The 9,125-nt window shown below is 37.0% G+C and overlaps 1 protein-coding gene across 4 annotated transcripts in view; it reads left to right on the forward strand.

Annotated features, from left to right (window-relative positions):
• The first annotated feature begins 2,515 nt into the window (after nucleotides 1-2,515).
• Nucleotides 2,516-9,125, forward strand: part of Fstl5 (follistatin like 5) — a 596,430-nt gene continuing 589,820 nt past the window's right edge. Inside the window, exon 1 of one of the 4 annotated variants that reach the window (XM_006972666.3) lies at nucleotides 2,516-2,994. The gene's annotated coding sequence lies outside the window, so the exon portion shown is untranslated. The remainder of the gene's footprint in view (nucleotides 2,995-9,125) is intronic. The other 3 variants (XM_015990071.3, XM_006972669.4, XM_006972668.4) reach the window with 3 other exon arrangements.

Below are 9,125 nucleotides of genomic sequence, written 5' to 3' on the forward strand. Positions count from 1 at the left end.
TTGCCAGATGACGCGCACTTTGTCAAGTTGGCCAAAAAACTAGGCAGCATAAGGCTCAAAGGTAAAACATAAATAAATGATAAATCATTGCTTTCATTTGATTATTTGCAAGTTTGGTATATTACATACTCTAAAATAATTATAATTGGATAATGATTTTGAAATAATGGGACACTACAGGAGTCTAACGTTAGCTGAACTCATCAGCCATCACACATTGAGCTTTATTATGACCACATGTGAGAAGACATAATACTAATATGCTTGCACAATTAATGACTAGTGTGGAGGCCCCATTCTGTATTTTCTGACTTTTCCCTGGGTAGATAAAACATCCTTCCCTCTCAGATCCTACTCGATTTAATTTCCCACTCACCCCTCCTCATCTCCCAGCCTATTTACACCGAGGTCTGCTTTAATAAACATAGTAGATAGGTGCAAAAATGATCCTACTCAGCGGAAACTTCATTAAGTTTTGTATTTTAAAGAATCGTAGATGTTAAAGTAGAAATTTCTGAAGTTTTTTTGATTCTATAGATTAACAAAATAACAGATAAGTAACAAAACTCAAGTCATACAAGTACAGAAAGTCATGAAGGTTTCAGTATAATTTGAAAGTCGCCACATTTCATTAGGACATAAAAACCCAGCTGGGACACTCCAGTGGAGGATGCATTGGAGTTTGTCATGCGTTGCTCTGCCTATGTATCTTCATGCAAGCTTGCCAAAATTGCTCTACTTCCTCTTGCTGTTCTCCTCTTTTGTCTCTCTGCTTTGCTCTTTTCTACTCTTTTTAGAGACAATGAGAAGAAAAATTAGCTTTCCCCTTTCTGTTTGGAAGTTTCCCAGTTTCACTCTCTTTAGTCTTTGAATGGTTTTATGATTGCTGCCTTTGGATTCATAGCCTAACGGTCTTACTACTGGAGTAAATTGAAAATTGATGCCGATTAAATAATTGGCATGAGTTTTCTTGGACTTTTACAAGAACAAATAAGATATCATATGTATTTCTGCAGTAAACTATCAAATCTTCTCCAACAGGATAGCATAAAGGACATCAAAGTAATGTCTGGGTTATTTCCCTTCCCACAACTAGCCTAAGGGCAGGCTATTCAACTGGCTCTATTGTAATTGTAATTGACAATGCCCACCTGCTCCCATGTATTACCTTTCATTTCCTGCCACGGTGTCTGACATTGTTATTAAAAGTACAGTGGGAACAGAGGCAACAAATGCGTGTGTGTACACATAATGAGCAGTCCAAAATAACATTTGTCATTTATATATTAACATAAAGTTGGTAGCTGCCAGAGAAAAATAAAGCATAACAGATTGCTCTGAATGGAAGAATTATTGTCTTTGTGTGTTAAAGATGTTTTCCCAGGAAACTCAGGTTTATCATCTAATTAATGTTTCTGAGAACACAGGAGTGGATTCAGTGTTAAGTTAGCTTAGATTCCTGGAAAACGATGACACACTTGTGCAATCTGATGGAAAACAGCACATTAAATAGTATGGTTTTCAAAAAATGACACACATCTTTATGAAAAAGCTTTATGCAATTAAAAATCTCAGGTTTAGTTTTATACACGCCGTTCCTTTTGTGCAATTAACATTATGTGTAGGTGAATGATTCAAGTGTGCTTGTTTACAAGTTGGCGCTCACTGTGAACTTGGCATAGCAGGCCCCTTTTCTTGGTCATAGTCCTCTTAAGAGCATCCCTGGGACAAGGAAGATCAAAAACACCGAGAGAACTGTTAAAAACCATGACATTGCTTCCAGCTTATCCAGTCTTTCATTGAGCAAGTGATGTATTGGACAATAAACACTGCACACGTTTGTAGATTTGGCGATGGGAGTTGAAGCTGAGAGCTTTAAAACAAAACATAATTAAAATGATTTTTTAAAATCTTGGGATCTCCAACTCCATGAAGCTTATCATAAACTAAATAGGGAACAGTCACATGACTTAAAAAAATCTGTTTCCGAGTGATGATGAGCATTATAAGCTTTCAAATATTCTTCCTGCGCTCAGATATTTTTAATTTTTTTTCCCCAGACAAGTTTCTGCAGCAGGGACTCCCTCCTCCAGCCCTGAGAACGGAGGAGCAGAACTCTAAATCAGGTGCCTTTCCGCAACCAAATGAGACAGAGCAAAGTTTAGGTATGATGCATGGGGCATGGCTGGACGGTTTCCTGGTGCCCAGTTTTTTCCCTCACAGTCCCTGATTAGGCAGCCTCCTTTCCCTAGCATGCTGTGCGGTCACAGAGTCCCGGGAGCCGAGGTCCCAGCGAAGGCGGAGGCACAGACGCTGCCACAGCTTCTAGTTTTCGGCTGGGCTCGCCGAACGGAGAGTCAAGTGCAACCATGCCAATCACACCGCTGATTTTAAGCCTGGATCTGGTCTTCTGGAGAGCGGCGGCTGAACCCATCAGAAGCCCAGTCAAGGGGCCGCCCCTCACCTCCTGGAGAGTTGATATGCAAAACAGTTACGTCAGATGTGGGGGCGGGGCACACCGGGGTTGACAAGCAGCCCGGCTCTTGCCGAGGGAGGAGGCGCGAGAATCAGCCTGGTTCAGCGACTGAGACAAACTGGACGTGAGCGGAGCTGGTGCTGTCCACAGTGTGTCGGTGCTGAACCCGGGGTGTGAGCGGATCGCCAGCTTGGGCACCTGGAGGCAACGCCCACTGGAACCCTCTGTGCCTGGTGGGACCCGCTTCACCAGCAGGACCCAATTTAACTTGACAAAGGAGTGCGACTCGGACGTGGGAGAGACTCCTCTGTTTGCAACCCGGGCGCCCACTCAGGCGTGACTTCAGAGATTTCTGTAGTTTTTGCTCAAAGTATTTTGATTTTTTTTTCCAAACTAAGACGATCTTTTCATCCATTATTTTCTTCTTCTTCTTCTTTTTTTATTTTTAAAACTGTGACTCATATTTCCACACCGCTTAGGAATCTTCTTGGGGGACTTTTTTTATTATTTAAAATAAGGTAAGAATGGAACATTGTTGTAAATGATTGCAAGTGGGTGAGAAATACAGACAGCTATGCAAAAAATTAAAAATAAGTTATGTTGATTTCTATAATTTGAGACAGTACTTTGGTAATAATTATAAAAAAATGAATAATTTGGTACAACATGAGATGTTCTAACAATACTGAAGACAGTGATTATTAAAGTATTAGGGAAGTTGAGAGCCGTTTGTTTTTGTGAAGTTAATGTTATGATACACCTCTCTTTGTCAATAAGAGCATTTTAGATGAACACTTCTAGGGTGGCTTGGGTTAGTAAACGTTCAATATCAAGCCCTCATATATGTGTGAGGGTGCCATAGAATTCTCCAAGTTCTTTAATATGAATGTAATTCAAAAACATATTTGAATGACCTACTATCAGGTTAATAAATAATATTTCCCATGTCCCCCCCCCAAAAAAAAAATGGACTGCAAAGTGCTGAGCTTGTTGGCATGTTTTGGAGGGGAGACGGGAGGGATAGGAATATTTCTGCCATGCTGGCTTCATTTACATATGTTGTTGTGCTGTGGATGCAAATAAAACTAGTGAAACTCGGTCTGTAAGAATTTCACATCCAAGGTCGTGTGAATTTCCAAGTTGGGGACTGTTTGTTCTGTTATTGACTAATCTATGTCATCCCTCCCCACCCCCTCAGTTCAGAGGTGAATGTAAATGAGGTTTACTGATTTAATAATGTAGTATTAGCTTACATTATAAATTCTTGACTGCTATGGTGAGTGAATGGGGCAGGCAAGCTTAGGGTTGAGAAGACGTCTTGCTGTTTCATCGGTTTTTAACCTCTTGCATGCTTAACAGAGAGCATTTCTCTACTTAGGTTTTTCATTTGAAGCTATGTTCCTTTTGTCGTTTGGCAGTGTGATCTGAATGTGTTTTGAAAGGAGAACTCAGTGTGGATAAGCACTGAACAAGACTATTCACAGTGAGCAACTACTAAATGGTGAAAGTTACTTGGTGTTCCCATAGCTCTTGCTATTGTTCATGCATGTATTATATAGATGTGAGGTTTGTCTTAGAAATAGTATTGTGATCTTCCATTTATGTCATGCAGTGACATTAGGTGAAGGAGAAATAATGCCTGGTAAAAGGCAGAGCTTGCTTCTTTACGTTTCAGAGATAGAGTTCAGGTTGCAAGTAGGTTGTCTTGTGTTAATTGGAAGAGGTGAACTGTAATGCTTCATGCTTAACTGTCTGAACTCACTAAGGGTATGCTGTGCAGAACATCAGGGTGTAGTAAGTAAAGTTCATGTATTTGGATTTTACAATGTCTTAGACTTTTGCACTGTAGTTACTGAGATGAAGTTTCGGTGTATATGATTACAACTCATTCATCTTCGTAGAGATTTTTCATTATATTTATATCAAAGCTTCTAAGGAAGATTTGCTATAAGAAAGGTATATTGCTACAGATTCTCCCAAGCAAAAGCAAATCCTCTTGAGTTGTTTCCTGTTTTTCCCTTAATAAATGTTCTTTGTAGGTTTCATGTTAGTCATGTGATCTTGTGTTTAAATATTCATAATAAAATTTGAACACATATACACAATAGATAATAAATAAGACACATGAAGTAGTCAGGAAGTTTTGATACATATTTCTCTGTTTTATATAATTGTTGTTCATTACTACTTATCGAAGTTTTTTTTTTAATTAATTACACTAAAATAAATATCCAGACTTTGGAATTTCAAGTAGAATGATGGTTATTTTACAATTTATTAATCTTGAGACATTCATGCAACCCTTAATTATACAAATTGTTTAAAAGGCAATCACATATGAACCTTACATTCATTTCATTTTTTTTTGAGATACCATTGGTTTCCATCTCCAGAAAGTTTTCTGTTCTTATTCAGATGTAAATTGTCACCAATATCTGGTATTCTTACAAATGAAGTTATTGATATCACAATGAGATATTTAAATACAAGTTAAATATGTTAATAGTAATTGCATCATTCTAGGTCACTGATAATTTAATTCAGTGGGACAAATTAATGCACCCCTGATTTTATACACATTTAGTTTTTATATCTTTGTTATGAGGTAAGATAATTGGGTTCCCATAGTGAGTCCAAAGTTTGCATTTAGAAAATTCTATTTCAAGGGAGAATAAGATACACACTGTAAAATAATAAAATTGCCAGTCTTAAAGAAACTGAGAAGACAGTTAAATGTGGTAATTCATTAATTGCTCTTCCAGAAAAACAATCATACAATGAATTCTAATTTATTCATGAAAATAAAAAAGCAACATTTGAAAGCAAAACACTAGATATATTATTAAAATAATACTTTATGTCATTACAGAAACTATGCAAATGCACCACTGCTTGCTTTGGCAAGTGTATAAATTATTGCAATAATTTAATTATACATCATATCACTTGTGTAAGTTGTTTTCAACATTTTAAAGCACACTGAGGTAAAATCAAATAAAAAGGAGATTGCTACATGGATTCATTTTAATTTTTTCATACAGATACAACAAACTTGTATGTATATCTTTTGAGATTGAATGTTAAGGATTATGTTCATAAGGATTATCAATGAGACCACAAAGTCTTAGCTCGTATGTACTGTTAGTCTTTCATATTTGGTCAAATGACTGTACTTATGGCAGCACACATGATAATATCAAGCTAAAAATTTGATGAGAACTAGTAGGCCAGGAAAAGCACTTTCTGTAGTTATAACCCTTTCAACAGCCAGGTGGCCAATTATTCCTTCCAAACAATCTTAATCATCCTCTGATTCAGGACCATGAATGTCCTTTGGGTATAGTTTCCTTAGGGTGAGCTAGATGGTCCCTTGTGGAAAGATGCCAGTTTTCCAATTTAACCAGTAATAAACAACCAAGTAATTGATCCCTTTGTGCTTTAAATCATCGTGTATTCACCAATTACTGTTGTTATAAGGGTTGGAATAGTGTTTTGATGATCTCAGGGTTCTTGTGTGTCTTAACAGGAGTCTTCTGAAAGAGAAAGATTTAAACAATGTCATTGGGGGCTAGTTTAATGAGAGTCACTCTGTGTGTGTGTGTGTGTGTGTGTGTGTGTGTGTGTGTGTGTGTTTGCATCTTTGATGGACTACAATAACCTTGCCAAGAAGACAGTCTGGAAGGTGTGGGTTCAAGACACACTGGTTAATACAGAAGTAATGAAAATAATGGGCCTTAATACAATGTATGCTTTTGGTTGGCAAATTTTTCTTTTAATGTCTATCATTTTATTTAGACTGGTTTACTTGAGGACACATGGGCTTTGGGAGGGCGGTTGTTCACTTATTTGGTCTTTAATAAAAATGTTCTTCAAAGGCTCTTGGAGTAGATGGCCAACTGAAAATTAAACATTGAAGAAATAAGAAAACAGAAAGGATGTGTGCACAGTGAGGAAGTTGTACAGACATCTGAGAAAATACACTTGATAAAGAATTTGAAAATTACTGCATGTAAAAGGAATAGTTATAAAAGAAAATGAATTTATTTATCTTCTGATAATAAATCATGTATTTTTAAAGGAAAAGTAGCTTTTGGTTTCAAACGACATAAATCTATAAGTAAAGATGTTGCTTAGTGAGTTCATTTGCATGTCAATACTGAAAATATTATTATAACTCATAACTGGCTCACAGTACTGGCAGCAATTCTAAAACATAACGCAAAAGACTTAGAAGTACTTTGTCACTGAGTTTTATTTCAATGTACTCATTATGATTGACAGTTAAGGCAAACATACTTTACAGATGTCAGTTCCTAGCTAAGTAACGCAAAGGTAGCAATTAAAACATATGTACAAACCACATTCTTCATGAATGCTAAGATGAAAACATTTTACCTTTGCTTTCAGAGCTAGATCATTTCCAGCACATTCGATATTGTTTTAAGAACCACAAAGACATTTTTTTAGTCTGTAAAAATCCTATAATTTCTTTTATATACATGAAAGGCCCATGCCTCATGCTCTCTGTGATCATGTATTCTTAATTTTCTGAAATTCGTAGTCTTAGCCACAAGCCCGCATCAGTTAGAGCCTGAGCTATCTCACTGGGGAATAAGGAGGTCAGCCCTCCAGGTTTCTAAGGCAAAGCCTCAGAGATGCTAAAGGTAGTTTCATTTGCTGCTCCACCATGGCCTACCTGTTGATATTTAAACCTGTGGTTTTGCAGGCAGGATTTGCTTATTCATGTCTGAAAACAGACACACACACACACACACACACACACACACACACACACACACACACACACGAAACCATCAAAATTTTTAATAGACATATATACTGGATATGTATACTGTTCTTTAACTTAGGTCATTTTTACTCATCATTTAACACTTACATAATCTTGTGAAGGTTGGTACTATTGCCACTTTACATATAAACCCAAAAACTCATATCAGACATTTCCAAGATCTTTTTATAAGAACTTAGAGAATTACTTCCTGTAAAAGAAATATCTATATAGAAGAGAGGTTTCTTCCATATCATCTGGTAATGAGCCGTAAACTTCATGTGTATGAATATCCATATACATGAAATGTACTTGCTCCTTGTATTTGATTATTTTAGGGTACAGACATGGTAAATTTTGGGAAGATGAGTAGCTTTACCCTGGCCTAGGATCTTCAGAACAAAGCAAGCTCTCCAGACCACTGTACATGTCTAGCTGTCAGCTGTGGTCACTTGTTCAGCTGGCATGTTTGTTCCTGTTTTACACTTTTTGCTACAGTGAATGACCCTCATTATTTCCTTAAGGTATTTCCTTAATTGTTAAAATATATTGAAATTATTATAAACATTGCTAATGAGTATGCATACTTTTCAGTGCATGATCTCAATTGTCTAGCAGAAAATTTCCCCCGTAGTTAATGTTATCAAGAATGCTGCATTGTCTGACCTCATAGACTACTTAAGTTTTAGAATTGACAAGTGTTTTCCATTTTATCTCCAGCAGAAGAAGAAACTGCAGAACAGAGCAATTAGTTTCTTAAGAATCCATTATTATTTTCCTAACTAGGTAACAAAATTCAAGTACAAATGCAACAGGAAGTTCAGCCCACTTAAGCAATCTGTGTTTGCAGGCTGCTACTCATATTCAAACCTTCAGGTCAGTAAGTTGCCAAAATTTTTAATAGTTTGCAAGATCAAATAAAATAATCAAAATAAACTTTCCAGCCTTGAAGTACAATTCCAAAAAGAGAGGTGTAGGTGGGTGCTACCTTGCTTAGCATCACACTTTGTTGTTTTGAGCTCCTTAGGAGGGAAAGGTACATACTGACCACTAGCTGAGGCTCTTTGTTTTCAGAAGGTCAGAAGACTCAGGTGAAGAATACACCCTGTTGGTGTAACCCTAGCCCAGCCCAGCTCCCAGGGCAGCCACAGACTTGCATCACATTCCCAAGTGCATCCCCATTATACAAGTTTATGCTTGTCTTATCAAATGAATCTCAAAGGAAATTTTAAGGAAAGTTTGTAAGGTTGTTTTTGTGGAGATGTGAAGAAAGCTCAAAGTGGAAAGATGGTAGAGCCCTCCCCTCCTTTTTTGGTCTAATACACAGTGTTTCTATCTTAAAAGTGAACCTACTAGAAAATATCAGTGATTTTGGGAGGTTTATTCTGTTGCATCTGCCATTCCTCCGAATCAACCTTAGGCCACCTCTGTGAAGTCATATAGGAAGCTCTTTCAATTCAGAGTAAAATCATTGTCTTTTCAGGGATACTTTGCAAACCCATAGCTCTTACCTAGATTTAAATTCCATTAATATGTTTCCAGAGATTTTTTTTCTGGACATTTTACTTCTTATTTCACAGCAATAGCACAAATGCCATAAATTCAATATATCACTACCCCTAACATGCCCTCTCTCCCTAATTCCATATCCTATCAGTTAATTGAACATTCTTTTCCATACACTGTTTCAAAACTCAGATATCTTAAAATACCACCCCACCTCTAATGTAGCTGTTGTATTAGTTTCCATTCTGTATGCTTTGCTTTTGTTACTTTTGTTCTGGCCCAGACTGCCCAGTCATGCAGTAATACTTTCACATTCTATAACGATCTCATTTCCTGCTATAACAATCATGAATT

The sequence above is a fragment of the Peromyscus maniculatus genome, chromosome 6 (genome assembly GCF_049852395.1).
Source record: "Peromyscus maniculatus bairdii isolate BWxNUB_F1_BW_parent chromosome 6, HU_Pman_BW_mat_3.1, whole genome shotgun sequence".
NCBI classification, from domain to species: Eukaryota; Metazoa; Chordata; class Mammalia; order Rodentia; family Cricetidae; genus Peromyscus; species Peromyscus maniculatus.